The 16,714-nt window shown below is 35.0% G+C and overlaps 1 protein-coding gene and 1 pseudogene across 3 annotated transcripts in view; both read left to right on the top strand.

Annotated features, from left to right (window-relative positions):
* Positions 1 to 16,714, top strand: part of FGF13 (fibroblast growth factor 13) — a 457,427-nt gene that overhangs the window by 403,882 nt on the left and 36,831 nt on the right. The gene's annotated exons all lie outside the window — the stretch shown is intronic.
* Positions 14,451 to 14,569, top strand: LOC118608031 (annotated as a pseudogene).

The following is a 16,714-nucleotide window of genomic DNA, read 5'->3' as shown; positions in this document are numbered from 1 at the left end:
TGAAGAAATAATACCCCCGTGTTGTTATTGCTATAGAATCTCAGGATTCCTGCACTAAACCTTCCCCTCCCTTTTTTCTTGTTGCCATGGGGGACAGACTTGATGTAGGCTCAAGTGGCAGTGAGAAACCATCTGTGACACAGAGAATCATAATTAGCCATTATTTCATAACACATTTACTTTTGTCCATGATATAACTAAGTCTTTCTGGAACTGCAAGGAAATTATTATTCATTGTGCATAGAGAACTTTGTTCATACCTTTGGGTTTTCTTTACCAATAATAATGAGTTACATACATGCTTCTGAGAGTTCCTTAAAACCTAATAGTATATATTTAATAATGTAAAGCTATTTGTAATACGTATTTCAAAATTATTTGACATAAATGAACATAAACTATAGAAAATCAGAATGTTAAATCTGAAAATATTAAAATACTAGTATCTTTTAATAGAGAAATAATAATAGATATTAGAAACAGAATAATAAAAACTCAAAGCTAAACCAAAAGCGTTTTCTTTTCATTTTGGAATGTTCTAGAGCTCAGCAGCAACATTTTTATTTTCCTAATTACTTATCTTTCATCAACACTAATTTTCCATTTCCAGAGTACACGGTGTTGCTTGGATTGTTGTTGGGGTTAGAGTAGCTAAAATGTATAGACAAGTAGAAATATTTGGACAAGTAAACCTTTTCCATTCACATATTTCTAGAGAGGATTTATAGAAGTGATTTTACTACCATGTTTTATGGTCCCGGGACTACCACAGCAAACTCGATGCAAGGCTAGAAAGCAGGTCTCTTGATGCCATGGGAATAAGGCACTCGGTGTTACTGATCCCAGGGGCCCAGTCATACTTCAAATCTGAACAAAGAGAATGTATTTTCTTTCTCTACTGGATTATTTCCACATACCTTAACTTACCAGGTTTTTTCTCCATCACAGACATTAATTTCGATGATCTAATCAAGAAGTTGTCTGATTTTCCGCTGTATAGTTTTGTTTGCTTTTCTTTTGCAACGGCTGAATAATCCATTGGGAGACACTTGGAATAAATATGCTGCTCCATAGGGCCCAGGTTTTAAAACTATATTTCTAGGAATTCCAAACCTATTTAGAAAAATAAGATAATTAGTCAAAAATTGAAAAGTGATAATTGATTCTTAGATATGCCACATAATTTTACTGATAACTAAACTGAGGTAGAGAAAAATTAACATGTTTTTTACAAAGCAAACAAGGATCATAAAAAATAAGATCCAGTAGCAAAGGGTTTTCTGGGTTCAGCATTCTAGTTACTGTGCTTAAACGCCATTGTTAACAGAAGGTTAGTTTATATTGTCCAGGTGAATTAAAATTGTTTCTGGTATATATTTTAATTTTATACTAAGGGTAGAGGATTTGTTTATGTTAAGATACCTCAGATGTTCAATATGTTTAGCTATCAGTTGCAAGCTTAGTCTTTTGCAGACTTGTTTAGTTCCTCTGATTTCAGTGTGTGACAATTTAAGACCTAATTTTCAGTGATATGGCTTCACAGCTGTAGCCCATATTCTAATATAGAAAAGATGTTAAAAGTTTAGATGAACTCATTGATCAATTCATAGTGATGAATGTACTCCTAGTAAACAGTTTTACCTTGCAAAATGTTATGTCAGATCTGTATATCAGCAAGTTCATATAATTTAACTTCTAGGATTTTTATCATAGCAGCTTATACATTTAATAGAATTAAATTGAGAGTGCTGTTTTAAATATTACAACTCTTTAGGGAAGTGGGATTGACTCAAATATAAAAGGAAATAGATTTAAACTAAACATGAACTATCGAACAAATACTATTATATCCAGTATAGAGGAAATTGATCATTATCGAATCAAAATTGATTTCACGACTGAATTTTTCATATAGCCAGTAGCCATCATGTATAACCCAACCCCCCAACCCCCTCCCTCCCCTCGCTTTATAGCCTCTTGGGAACCCAGCCACACAGTGGGAGGTGAGCAGCAGGCTAGAGAGCAAAGCTCCATCTGTATTTGCAGCCGCTCCCCAGTGCTAGCATCACCATCTCAGCTCCACCTCAGATCATCAGGCATTAGATTGCTATAGCAGCACAGGTCCTGGGTGCCAAAAGGTTGGGAACCGCTCCCCCTACCAAACAATTAAATACAACCAAATTTCAGGTTCTGACTACAACTTTATTTGTATACTGTAGATAATTCAAAAATTGTTGAATTTGATTTCTTTAATATAAAATTAGAAAAGTGTTGACTAAGAAAAGTTAGATTCCCAATTTTGGTGCCTACATCTAACAAACTTTCTTGTTTTCAGTGGCTGTGGGATAAACATTTCTGATGGGCATTTCAGTTCATACTAATGGGTTTTAAGGGTAGTTACACACTTACACACATATTTCTGAATGGTATCACTAAAAGTGGAAAGTAGAGAAAATGAATTTACTTCACTAGGTGAAAAGCAGGGAAAACAAACACATCATATTTGCTAATGAATGACTGCTGGGTCAAGGATCTAAATTTTATGTTTTAAAGAGGCTTTTAGTTATTGTTTTGCTGCTGTTGAGTTATAAGTCATTAAAATTATAATAGTAGCTGTGTTCCTCTTAGATAGTCTTTCACAATACCAGTGAATCAGCATAATTTTCAAACCCAAAATACATTTCCCACATCACAGATTATTTCACATATAAAGAAAAAAAAAGAACTCCTTGTAGTTAATAGAAGTTTCATTCAAATGTGAAAGAAAATCTAGCTTGGCACTATTTGAACATGAGATTAGAAGAATGACTAAGGATGGTACTTTTTCAGAAATCAAAGAGACAATAGTAGTTGTAGCTAAATAGCATGAGATTGACTGTATAACGTTTTCAAGGCGAAGTTGAAAAAATAGTCCAAATGAGAGGTCATGGGGCACATATTTAAAAGAATATTTCATGGCTTTAACTCAGAAGCGAAGTTCATATTTGTAGGAAAAAAGCCAGTCTCTCGGAGCTAAAGAATAAAGTAATTGGCAAGAACAATGAAGGAGAGGTTTAGCAAGTAAAGCCAGACGTAAGGAAGTAAGGCGCACATGCATGCGCAATGGACACTCATACAGCACACATGCACAAAAGACAAATGGAATAAACCAATCATTAATTGGTCTTGTTGCTATTATGGGACGAGTTATTTTGGAATTTCTAAAATAATTCTGTTTTAAATGCATACCCTATACTGAACATGTAATGCCTTTGGAGCTTACTCCCAAGCGACATATTTGGTAATCTTAATAGCTTTATAAAACACAGTAAACACGACTTTTTAGCTATGTTTTATGCAGTTATCCAGTAATTCTCATATCTTGGTACAGACACTGTTTTTAGTCCCTGTCTTCTTGTTTGTATAATGTGAATTAAAACAAAGCAAAACCAAACAAAAAACAGAGCCCATCAAGACCTTTTATCTTATTGCCCTTCTTTCCATTTAAGTTGTGTTTTAAAATAGTTTATCTAACAAATCCTGTGCTCATTAAGTAGTAATTAATTTGATTTTTCTCCACCCCCCCAGTCATAGAGTGATACCCAGTAAAAATGACATTTTTGACAAATATCTATTAAAATAATTAATAAATATGTGTATAATAAACAATAAAGGCATGTCTTATTATTTGTCAAGACTTTTGAATATTTAAGTTAAAGGACCCAACTATAACCTTTCATGAATCCTCCCAAATGTTAGCATTTTAAGATTATGTAAGAAAGTGAATTACTGAGACAGAAGAAAAAAATTGAAGGTAACAGGTGCTGGTTTCAGTGGTTACACTGCTTAAAGGGAACTGTGACTTTTGAACAGGGAAACTTTAAATGAAAGCATTTCTCTGATTATTATAATAACTAAGGTTAATAACTGGCAAGCCCCAGACTAATACATTTAATATGTTTTGCCCAGGTTGAATGTGTGAATAGATAACACATCTGTGCTAATGTTCTGATTAAGTTATTCATTAGATACACTGATGCTAACTGCTTTTGACAGTCCTGGAAGTGGAACTATTGGGGAAGCCTCAGTTGATTTCTTGGATAGATTTTGCATATAGCCAGTAGCTATAATATATAACATCCCCTTCCATAAGGGCCTCAGAGATATATATATAGAAATTCTGGCTCAGCATATAATAGGAATAGCCAAAATTCAAAATGATGTCCATTTTTACTTGATAAAAAAAATTATTATAGAGATTTGGAAAAGTCAAATGTAAATAACCAACCCAAAGGTGTTAGAACATAGACTGCTATAATACAGAGGATGAAGAATGCTTACCAGAGGGAGGGTATGAATCATTTCATAATACTTTCATAATTGACAATGAGACACAAAAAATGACAGTTTTAACTTTCAGAAATGAGATTCCAGCAGGTAGAAGAACTCCATTGTATGTAGCAAATATAAGGGGGGGAAAAGCCCGTGCGTCACAAATCCATTGCTATAATCTGGCCACAAAATCAGCAAGGTTTCAACAACAAAAGTGTTTGCTTGTTGGTCTGATTAAATAATTCTCACATATATCGTATAAGATATTCCCTGGCTCCTGTTCACATCATAAAAATGATTCACTGTAATACAAGTGTTAACAAAAGAGCCTCTTTGCAGGCTATTTGCACTGAAGAAGATAGAGGTAGAGTGTAGGGGAGACCTGAAGCTGAGCACTTCTACACCGTTATCGAAACCCTTAAAAAAGAGAATTCCTGAAAACTCCCTCCATTCCTCTAGTCTCAGAAAGCTCAGTCACATATCTAAACTCCCAGAGAAACTGAGGCATGCAGGGGTTTACAAGCTCTGTCAACCAATCAATTATCAGATACCTGTTAGAACATCTATAAGGTACTAGGCACCCCAGACAGTGATCACATTGATCTTTACTAGAGTTTAGAGTACACATCAGGAGATTCATCCTAAATTGAGAGCTCTAATTGTTAATAGTTGATCTACTACAGGTAGGATCAGAATAAACCATTTCTCCCCAACTTCTGCAGCCTTGTAATGCTATTTTCAGTTCAGAACTCTCTGTAAGAAAATTCCGCATTGAGAAACAATTTGAATGTCCTTGGGGATGGGGTGAGTGAGGGTGCATCGTAATGGAAATTTACCACTTGTAATAAACAATATATATTGGATGTTTAGCACCATTATCTTCAGCAGATCACATTAAGAAGATGTTTATATGTCATGGGATGGTAAAATGGAATATAATGGAAAGTTTGTTTTCAATTTTAACAAGAAATGATGCAAGTTGAAGCACTTTAAAAGTTTTATTACTGTGTGACTCTTTTTTTAAAAAAGTCGCCCACTCGTGTAACACAGATGGATTTCAGTGGATTCAACTAACCAAAGCTTTACGATATATCAGAGTCCACCTCACATGTTTGGACAGTGACACAGGGAAATCTTATCGTTCGTTTTTATATAATTTCATGCTGTAGCAGTTGACATAGCAAAGAGAAACTGTTCTGACCCATAGACAGAGATACAACTTCTTGGAGTTATTACATGCAAGATATATTAACACCTGGTATTTTGAGGAATACCAAGTGTTCATTTCTCCAACATGGAATTATCATTTTCTACCAGTGACTTTCATGACTGCTGAGGAAATTTCAGAGCAAAATTTTATCCCTTACCATCTCTTTTTGCTCTGACATCTCTGTTACTCATGTACCACTTCTCTCTGATTAGATGGGTAGTTAGATGAGTGTTTAACACGAGAGACAGTATGTGGTTAAAAAGCACACTTACTAAAGCTGGTTATTACATTTACATTCCTAATGTCCTTACCAGCAAGGAAAGCGACCTAGCCAACTCATTGTGTTTCTTTGTACTCTTCTATTCCCAAATAGAATTATTTACTCAAATAAAGAAGTTCTGCTTCGAGTATGGCTATCAATAAATCAAGCACTTGTATGTCACAAGGATATTTGAATCTAACAATTCTTCAGTTTCAAATAAGCTAATAAACTCAGGAAACATATTAACTGCTAGTGTCTTTCATCTAGCCATGAGACTTTATTCAAACCAGTAATTAACCTTGAGAATAGAGGTCAACAAAACCATGATGGGTGGTTTTGTTCAGTGCTTTTCTTTGCTTTGGACCTCGGTCTTATTTCTGTCCACCTCAGGGACATGGAGAGCGGCAGTATTTTATTCTATATGGTTTGGAAACAATTTTGGTATGTCTTCTCTCTAGATTTTGAGGTAGAGGCTTTTTTCCTCTTCATAATTCATCTTTTATTTGCCACCTTTCATCAACAGCTGCTGTATTGAACCTCTGAAGCCTTGGTAAGACTAGCGGAGTTCCAGCATCAGGAGAGGTGTTTGGTTTTGTTTGTTTTTCAACAGATATAACACATTCTGGTGATGTTCATCTGTTTGAATGAACCACTTCTGGCTCTTGCTGTTGGAGATGTCAGGGCTCTGGCCTGCAGAGCTTGCACCTGGATGTGGACAAAGAGTGGTGTTTGTTTTGCAGCCAGGGTGGTAGTGCTAATTTTGTAACTATATACCATAAAAACATCCAAAAGATGCAAGCAATCAAGTGAGGAACAATAATAAGTAATAGAAGAATTCCGGATATTTTCGAAACAATTCTGGACTAGGTGTGTTTCAGACCCAATTACATTTCTTTATTTTATTTTATTTTATTTTATTTTAGTTTAGTTTAGTTTAGTTTAGTTTAGTTTAGTTTAGTTTAGTTTAAAGTATGCAGTACATTGGTTAGACATTTATCTAGTTTACACAACGATCCCCTTGATTACGCTTTCTCTCCTCTGGCTCTCCACCTAGCCATTACATTAATGCAAACTACATTCCTTCTGCTGTGCTCCTCGTGCCTGTGACCATCTATCAACTACTAATTTGTACTTCTTTAACCCTTCACCCCTTTCTTTTTGACAGTCAGGGCACCTTGGAGCAGTTTCAGGGAGCCAAAATGAAAATAAAGTGCATTTTCTTCCACAAGGTTGTTATACTCTGAAATTCTGACTAGCCTTTAAGTGCTAAGGTCTACCCTCAAGGTACAACAGTGTGGGAGCACCTGGCCCAGGCACCTTATCTTCGATATTCCTACCTTTGTAGTAAACACATGCCATAAATTCGGTGAGTCAGTAGAGGAAATTATATGATGACAGATACTTTCAAATAAGTTTACCATCATTGTTTCCCACCCCCATTTGTGCCTATTCATATAAGTAGCTATGTAAACAGATTTTAAATGGTTTGATTACATACCTAAATGATCAGGTTTTCATTTTTTATTTTGCATTTTCTGTCAGAATATTTGACGGTTTTTTCTGATAAATAAAGAAGCATTTGTATAATGGTCTTTTTATATGATCAATTTTTCATTAGTGAGGAGGAGGAAGTACTTGCCATTTTTTTGTCAGAATAATTGTGAACTGCCTTAGTTTAAAATTGGAACCATAATGAGATTTAATTGGTCCTGTGGTGGGTTATTGTACTGGCTAAATGCTGACATAAAAAAGCATGCTGAAAGAAGATTGATAATTAGCTGATTTGAATTTTTACTTTGTTTTAACTATTCATGTTTAATTGTTTTTTTATTATTTTTTACTTCCTGAAATATTGTTATTCATCATTGAATGATGACATTCTAGCCATTTACTATATATAATTAACTAATCCTCAATATAGATGTCATTTGCACAATTTGAGTCGTTCCTTTAATATAGTATAATTTTCTTACCTGATATTATACAGATTTCATCAAATTCAAAATTCAGCAATCCAAGAATTTCTACCAGCATATCAATGTCATTTCTATAGAGGTGAAAGCCTATTAAGATCTCTCTATATGAACTGTATCACTCATTTACTGAATAAATAGCGTCTATTAGTAGTTAAATCCTACTTTTTTTTAATGGCTTAGCATTCCTTAACCTCAGGGATCTCAAACTTTATACAGTGTCTTTAATCAGGGGAAATGAAAATAGGGCCCACTCTGAAAAAAACTTGGAAAGTACCATCAGCATGTTGCTCATTTCTGACACATTAGTTAATTACTTCACAAATTGTTCGCCATGTTCCCATTTCACTTTATAAACAGGATAGCACTCTTTTTCTTAATGTTACCAACATTTAATTTATTAATGAATCAGTGAAGTTTTTAGGTTATAAATTAGCATAAGGGTCACCCAACTGAGTGGCTACACTGAATTGTCAAACATTTGTTAGAGCATTAGGGAAAAATTGAAGCTGGCTGGTATCCATTTTCTCATAAATAATATATTTTCTCTTAGAGTTTAAGATTAAACGTTGTTCTTAAAAGTTAGCAGCAAGACGCTTTAGAAAACAATATTTTTCATGGGGAGTTTATCTAAGTACAGCAGTAATAAAGAAAATGTGTCTTTTTTATGAGATTTTTTATGAGATTTTGCTGTTTTTGTTGCTACCCAAACTAGTACTATTTCTTTTTGAACCAGTATTTCATTTAATATATTGAGGAAGTTAATCTTTCAGGAAGCCACATGCAGAGCTGCTATACCAGAATCCATGATGGGTCAAAAGTTCATGGGATACCATGGAAATAAGTGTGTTTTCTCTATATAGGAGGATCTCATTTGAGAGAGTTTAGTTTGTGTCATGTCAAAAAAAAAACTGCTATAAAAAGAGTTCCATTCTCAGTTTGTCCTGTCTCTAGAACAATAAGGGCAGAATTATAGAGGTAGCCCAGAAATATCAAAATGCATACTATTATCTATGGTGATTTATTCTTTCATAGCCCTATTGTCAAATCACCTTACATCACACTATGTGTACTTGACAAATGGTCAAGAAAAACTACTATACTTGGATTATTATTTTGTTCTGTTGAATTAAATGTAAAGTCAAAATAAGTGTTTTCTGTAACAACAAACAAAAGTAATAGTTTGGAATTCATCATTTTTTCATTTAATTTTTTTATTCTGCCCTTGAGTCACACTGAAAGGATTCTTCATCGTTCTAGAAATTATAGGTATGTATATAATATTTATATGTGAGGTGATACTGGCCAAGAAACATTAGTGGCTTTCTTGCAAGATATGTGAACTTAACTTTTAGTTGTTTCATGAGTCTGAGTCTTTTACAGAATTCTAGACTCAATACCTCTGATATGATCTTGTGGCAGATTCACATAGTTTCCAATGGTCTTAGAAAGTTTTTCTTGCTGCTATGATATCAACAGTAGTCTGAAATTATGTGCCTTCAGTTGTAATCCCACTTAATTCAAGGAAAAATTGTTCTTCTAGGTAGTTTTATTGTATCTCCTTGTGGTTACTAAAGAAACTTCCTTACCAACTCAATTTTTAATTCCTGCTTTTAATTGAAACTTTTTTTGTAAGACTACCTAGTTATTTGTTTTCTCTTTAAGTGTGACATTTGAATTCAAAAGACAGGATTTCTTGTTTGTTTTTGCTTTGTTTGTTTTGTCTACAATAATTCCCTTCTCTCCTGAATTTCTCATGGAAGGACACACTGCCTTCACGTTGTTATTTAGCAAAGGTTCCTTGATAGAAGCTGGATTACACATCCTGACAGCTATACTCTGTTTGGCTTCCAGTAAGTCCATTATAAATACAGAGATTAAAGAAGTATCTGATATCAGACTATTTTCTTATAATGTTATGACCTTATGAAAGTCGGTGCAAGCATCAACAGCGCCTCACTTTGTGTTCTCAGAGCACAATGTGTGTACTATTTTTAGGTACCTCTTTTATTCCCCAGATGTTTCTTGTGTATACATCTGATACCCCAAACTGTACTTTAAGCTATAGGTGGATAAAAATGGTGTCCTTTCCTTTTATATTTTCTACCATACCAAATCCATTACTAAATACCCAGTAGATGCTCTACTAATATTTAGTAAATAAGTGATAGAGGAAAATTTTACTATGTAACATGCCAAAGATTGAGAGAAAATAAAAGATTTCTTTCTTTTATATAATAAGAGATGACTAAATCAAGAACTATGCAATTTAGTATGGAACCATTTAGTGATCCAAATTACGTATGTGTTTCCATGTGTGTGCATGTACACGTCTCTCCCTCTTCGTCATGGAAGTTAATGTGTATACCAAGTCTTCATCACCATTCCAAAATAGTGGTGAATAAAATGGTGTTTGATTAATTATGTCTTTTTTAATACACGAGGAGCATCGATTGAACAAGTTGCAGTGTCACAATTGCACTGGTGGGCACATTAAACTAGAACTCAAGGAATGTAGCTTCTAAGCCCTGTTAAAATGAATTATGAACTTGGGCAGCTCCCTTCATTTGTCAGGATTTCAGTTGCTTCAAATATTAAGTGAGAATGTTAAATTTGATTCTTATGGTCCCTGGAATCTATTTTGCAAGACATAAATACCTCAACTTTGCATCTGTCATTAAATTTTTAATAAAATCCATAGCAACAGAGTTGAGTAGCATGCAGATTGAGTGAGTGCTCCTTATTACTCATTGACTAAGGAATCATCTTTGAAATAGATGGGTTATATACCTGAGGAAAAGAACAATTATTTTATACTCATGATCAAAACAGTGGACATAGATTTCTAATCACTCTTTTATGAAAACATTTTATATTTTTTTCTGCCTTTGATTATCTGGTTTATTTATCTAAAATAACATTAGGATTTCACTGGGGACATAATTGGGCTTGACCAATAAAGGATGACTGTGCCTTCTAATTGCTTCACTTAATGGTCCTGCTCTGCATCCCGCTGAGTTATAGAAAATGTCGCATTTCCATGGTCTGTGTCTTAAATAATAAAGGAATGTGTGAACAGTGTCAAAGTATGGCAATTTGCTGTATGTAAAGGGAGGGAGACACTTTTCAAAAATGCTAAGGTATATACTTAGATATTTCTAAATGGGAAGAATTGTCATTTGGGCTCAGAAACATGCTTTTATGGTGCACTTAGTTATTACATCATCTAAGGAAGAGCTCACTTGCTTCCTCTGTTTTCTTGCCCCACTGGTAATGACCCAGGGAACAAACCAAGTGCACTTAAAGCTCAAATCTTATTATCCCATACGACAGGAGAAAATACATGATTTCCTTCCTCTGTTAATGTCAGGATTTTTTGGTGCAGTTTGTTTAGTTTCCTCCATGGTACAGACTTCTAAACATTTGTTATTTCTCTTTTCATGCAATTTGAATTAATGTGGATAATTGTGATAGTTAGAGGCTTTACTTTCTCAGATGGTAATTATCCATTCTATAGTTTCATTCCAAACTCAGTAAAACAGTATTAGAAAAGTTGGTACTTATTAGAAGGGATCTCAGGGCAACTGAATATGCAAGATTTAACAAATATATAGTCATAGGTCTAATTAAAACAAATTTACCTCCAGAGTTACCCTAGTTATGTAGGACATTAACAGGGTTTATTAGCATTACTAAAAAATAGCAGCAAGCTTCTGATATTATTCATGAAAATTTTCTCTCTTCTATGAATTTATAAAGTCATGATTCCCTAGAATTTACATTATTTTTGCTGGCAGGAAGACATGCTTGAGATTTCGTTGAAGGAATTGTTATCAGGTAAAGCATCCAAACCTTGATGGTCTGAAGGGAGAGGAAGGGCTGATGTACCAAGTTTGACTTAGTTTTTCCTATTTCTTTATATTTAATTTCATTGAAAATCAAAAATGCTGGCATTTGGGATTTCTGTAAATGAAATTCAAAGAGTTCGGTCCTATTTCCTCAGGAATGAGCCAAGAAAAGCTGTTTCATAGTTTATAGTCTTTCATCGATCTCTAAATGACAGTGAAATTAAAGATAACTTTAAAAGACATAGAATCTGTCATAAAATTCCTAGTTATGCACTAATTATTTCATTTTAGAGAAATACAGGTCAATGTTCCCAGGTTCCTCCTTTGAAAATATATTTCAAGATAAAGATGTGCATAATTATGTTAAGAACTATGAGGATTGTGAGTACATTTAACTTGTAGGACAATGCTGAAGAGTTTATGGTATAGCTTTCTACTGTTGAAATTTTTTTTCCATCTTAGGGAGACAGTCCATTTCAGCGGTAAGACCTGTGGGAACATAGTAAATATTCCTTAGGCATTATAATGCATGAAATTTTCTATCTCATAATGTCTTTATAGAAATGTAAGGGAAAGAATTACAGTGATAGCCACAAACAGCCTTATTTTCCATTTTCATAGGATCATAGAATATAAGAAATTAAGAAAATTGGGTCACCTCTGAGACCCAATATAGGCATCATAAGCATGTACATCCTCCGCTGTGTGGCCATGGACAAGTTATCTTACATTTCTGACCTTCAGATTCCTCATCTAAAATATGGGGACATTTTTATTTCTGGGGTATTATATATTCCTGGGGTTTGATAAGATTACATATGTGGATTATCTGATACATATAGGTGCTCAATAAATATTTGCACCCCTATCACTGTGGTTGAGTGAATATTGGACTAAGGCAGCCTTCTACGTAACAAAAATTTTGGAAACATTTCTTGAAGCTCATGCAATTGTAGAGTCTAAAATTTAATTTTAGCTTGCAAGTGTGGTTTATAGAAAAACAGTCAGTTTTTAAGAGTTTTTTATGAAACATTTTGATAAAAACATCTCGTATGGGTGCTTTGTTATTCTATTTTACTTGGTTGAGTATACTTCTTTGTACATTGTAGGCAGAAAGCTCTTCTAAGTTAAATGAACTGAGGAATATTGGTGGGAAAAAATAACAAGAAAACACTACACTCGTGCGAGTTCATGTTATATAAGTCTAAGATCATTTCAGAGCTAAGACTTTCCACAGCTCACCTATTTTGCATTAAAAACATATGGTCCAGTCATAAGTGTGCACAATTTGGGTATCACGAGAGTCTCACAGTCATAGCTCCTTTCTAGCTTTGTTTTGTACCAGAGATAAGTGTGAATGGTACATGCCATGTATTAGAAAGGAGCAAAGAGAGCATGAAAGCTGCTAAAAGAAAAATTGACATGACTGAATCTAACAGCTTAGGAACAATTTATTTGGGAGGCTGCTTTATTTCCCAAGCTATCATCCCAGAGTTCATCATCATCTCTGCTATTCTGTTTTGCAGAGATATTCTATCAGTGTGTGGCTATAACAGGCAGTATATCACACGGTGAGATGTGAAAAGCTCTCTGGGAAAGGGTCAACTAAATTTGAAGAACGAGCTAGTTTTAAATATTAATCATATTCCAAAACGTTTAATTTTCTGATTGGCTGATTGACGGGAAAGAGTTTATAACTTTGGAAATTCCTTATAAGGAAATCTTAACAATTTCCACCAAGATGACCTACTAGCATTCAGATAATGTACCCTTTTCTCTTTATAGTCTACCTTTTTTATAGATTGGGAGACTGAAGCCCAAATAAGGCTTTCTGAATTCAGTGAGACATATGGTGAAGAAAATATATATTCATGGAAACAAATCATTAGTAAACATTTAATTATGTTTTCCAAGTGCATTAATCCCATCCATGTTTAAACCCAGAATGACCCCATAAACTAGTCTATGCCTAGTTACAACTCACCCTGTTGTCTTAGGCTGTGAGGCTAACAGACCTTGTAGGGACCAACTTCAGGTTCACTGAGGTATGGATTTTTTTCAGCTTTTTCTTTATCTTTTACTGCTGTGTCAAATATTTGGTACTAAAGACCTACTAAGCTGTTCTATTACAGATCGAAGATATTTCTCTGCATTCAAAACCAATATTTGTCCTCCAAAGAAGAACCCTTAATTAATAATAATAATGCCTTAGAAATTAGCATGGATTTTCTCCATGATTTAACAGGAACCTGCATTACTACAAACTGCAAAGACTGAGAGGCTACAACAACAAAACCTCTTAGAGGACTCAGGCCCCATCTCTTGGCTCTCGTTCCCTATAAAAGAGACACATACTCCAAAATATTCAAAATGGTTGTTACCACATGGTAGATTCATATGTGATTTTTTTATTTTTATGTCTTTATCAAAGTTTCTAAAATTAAATGTATTGCATTAAATTTATAAATAGTATAAAAGCAAGACAGACAGTGGACTCTTTAGACAGTGTTGAGCTTACCTCAGTCTTCCACTCCCTCTTGTGTGTTGATTTGTATAGTCAATCAATTACTTGGAAAGTGGCAAGAATTAGGAGTGCTCTTTAGAACCATAACTATGAGAAATCCCACATGATTGTCATTCACTATTAGTTTACGTCATACTCTACACCACTATTTAGTTTTCCCTTGATTACACTTCCTGTGAAAGTGACATTAAATCCTTTGGCAGCCTTTCTTGTGTATGATTATTATTCTCTTCAGTACCAATATCCATTACCCCTTGACAATTTCATTTTCTAGTGCATTGTCACAGCTTCCAGCATTACTCTTGCTATAAATCTTGATTTCGTCTATGGCCATGCCACCCTGAACAAGCCTGATCCTATCTGATGTTGGAAGATAAGCAGGGTCGGGCCTGGTTAGGACTTGGATGAGAGACCACCTAGGAAGATCAGGTGCTGTAGGTGTAAAAAAAAATTAAAAATAAGGGATTGTAAGCTGACAAGGTCCTTGCAATCTGTGAGATCAACCAAGCTTTGCCTTTCCTAAAAAAACAGAATCTTGATGATTTCAATATCTATGTAGATGATTCTCAAGTGCTCTGATCTTTCAGTGTCTTGAACTTTTCTTCAAGGATCATGTCTAACCAATCTCAGCCATTCACTCTTATAGAAAAGACTGTCGTTAAAAGTAACCTTGCCCCCACCCCCATCTCAATTTCAAGCATCCCACTCTTTAACCATCTACCTTAACAGTTTATTCTTTGTAGTCCTCAGCTTCTAACAATTTCTTGATTCCACTGGAAGTACTCAACCCCTACCCTTCTATTTCTTCAACTACCTCCTTCCCCAACTTAGGTGACACAATCCATCATGATAATCACTCGTTCATACACCATGGATTTAGTTCAGTTTCCTTTCTCTCTCCCATTTTCATTGATTGGCAATACCCAAACCCTAGTTAAATTCACATCTTTGCCAATTGTACTATATCATGTGTGCTACTGCTGCTGGATGAAAATGCAATACTGCTGACTTGTTTCACTTTAAATGAATGACCACTGGTGAACCATCAGTGCTGCCCAAGTAAGTCTACTACACAGAGGAGTCACTGACTTTACCTTGTTATCTCACCGATAGTATGGAGATAATAACAAGAAATTATGTCTTACAGTTGAGAAATTTAAATATGTTAGCATATATAAAGCCCACAAAACGGTGCCTGATACATGGTAAGTGCTTAATTTCTCCTCCTCTTCCCCTACCCTGACTCTCCACTTCCTTCTCCTTATTAGTGTTAGTATTATTAGAACTTCCTAAGTTGAATTAATTTTATACCAGCCTAGTTGATTGTTTCATACCTTCTTCTGAAATTCTGTGTATCTCCTGCACCTCCTAAGGCTGAGATTCTTGTTTTACAGAGAGAACAGATCTGTGCCCACATACTCTGCCTTTTTTACTGTTACTATAGATCACTTTTCCTTGCTCTTATATAAAGCCAGCCCTTACAAATTTGTGCTAGATTCAATGCCATACTCAAAATTATCACTCCAGAAATTGTTCCTCCCTCTCCAATGTCATCAAATCCACCTCTCTAACATGTAATCCCCATCAGCATACAAACATGTTCTTATTTTTCCCATTTAAATAAGAAAAATCTCCCGTTATTATACATCCTTCACCAGCTACCAATCCATTTATTAGTTCCCTTTAAAGAAATGTATGCTCATCTTCACCTCATCTCCTTCCATGCTCTCTTAAATCTGTCTCAGTCAGGCTTTTACACTACCCCTCCCCCTGAATTTTTCCACCCAGCTCCTCTTCTCAAAGTCATCGATTACCTCCATGTTTTCAAATTTAATGTCCAGCCCTCAATCTTCCTCTTATTTGACCATATGGTGGTGGTTGATGCAGTTCACGACTCCTTCGCCTGAAAACAGTTTCTTTACTTGGCTTCCAGGATACCACACTCTCTTGATTTTCCTTCTCCCTCATTGACCAGTCCCTCTAAGTCTCCTTTGCTGGTTCTTTCTTATTTTCATCACCTTTAGATTTTTGTGGGTCCCAGGGCTCAGTTCTTGGCCCTGTTATTTTCTCTAAATTCATTCTTTCTTGATGTACCACTCTCATGACTTCAAATACTGTGTGTGTGTGTGTGTGTGTGTGTGTGTGTGTGTGTGTGTGTGTGTGTCCTCAAAATCTCCAGCCTGGACCTCTTACCTAACATCCAGAATCATATTTCCAGTTGCTTTCTTGACATCTCCATTTGGAAACCTGATAGAGTTAGCTTGTCCATCTTTCAGTTAACTCGTTCAAATAGAAATCTTCCCATCCCTTCCCCAGATTTGCTCTCCCCACAGTCTTCTCCATCTCAGTAAATGGCAACCCCATCCTTTCAGTAGCTTAGGTCAATGTCTTTGGAGTTGCCTTGTCTCTTTCCTTTATCTAATATTACACATCCAATGCATCAGCAAATCTTGACTTTAAAATATATGCACTTGAGAACCAAACCAGTTCTCATCTCCTTCATTTACACCTCTTAGGTCCATCCTGTCATACCTGGATTATGGTAACAGCCTCCTAATTAGTCTTCCTCCTTTCATCTTATGCCTC

Source organism: Rousettus aegyptiacus, unplaced genomic scaffold, assembly GCF_014176215.1.
Source record: "Rousettus aegyptiacus isolate mRouAeg1 unplaced genomic scaffold, mRouAeg1.p scaffold_m13_p_9, whole genome shotgun sequence".
NCBI lineage: Eukaryota > Metazoa > Chordata > Mammalia > Chiroptera > Pteropodidae > Rousettus > Rousettus aegyptiacus.
The sequence above is the reverse complement of the archived record's forward strand: the minus strand, read 5'-3'. Positions and strand labels throughout refer to the sequence as shown.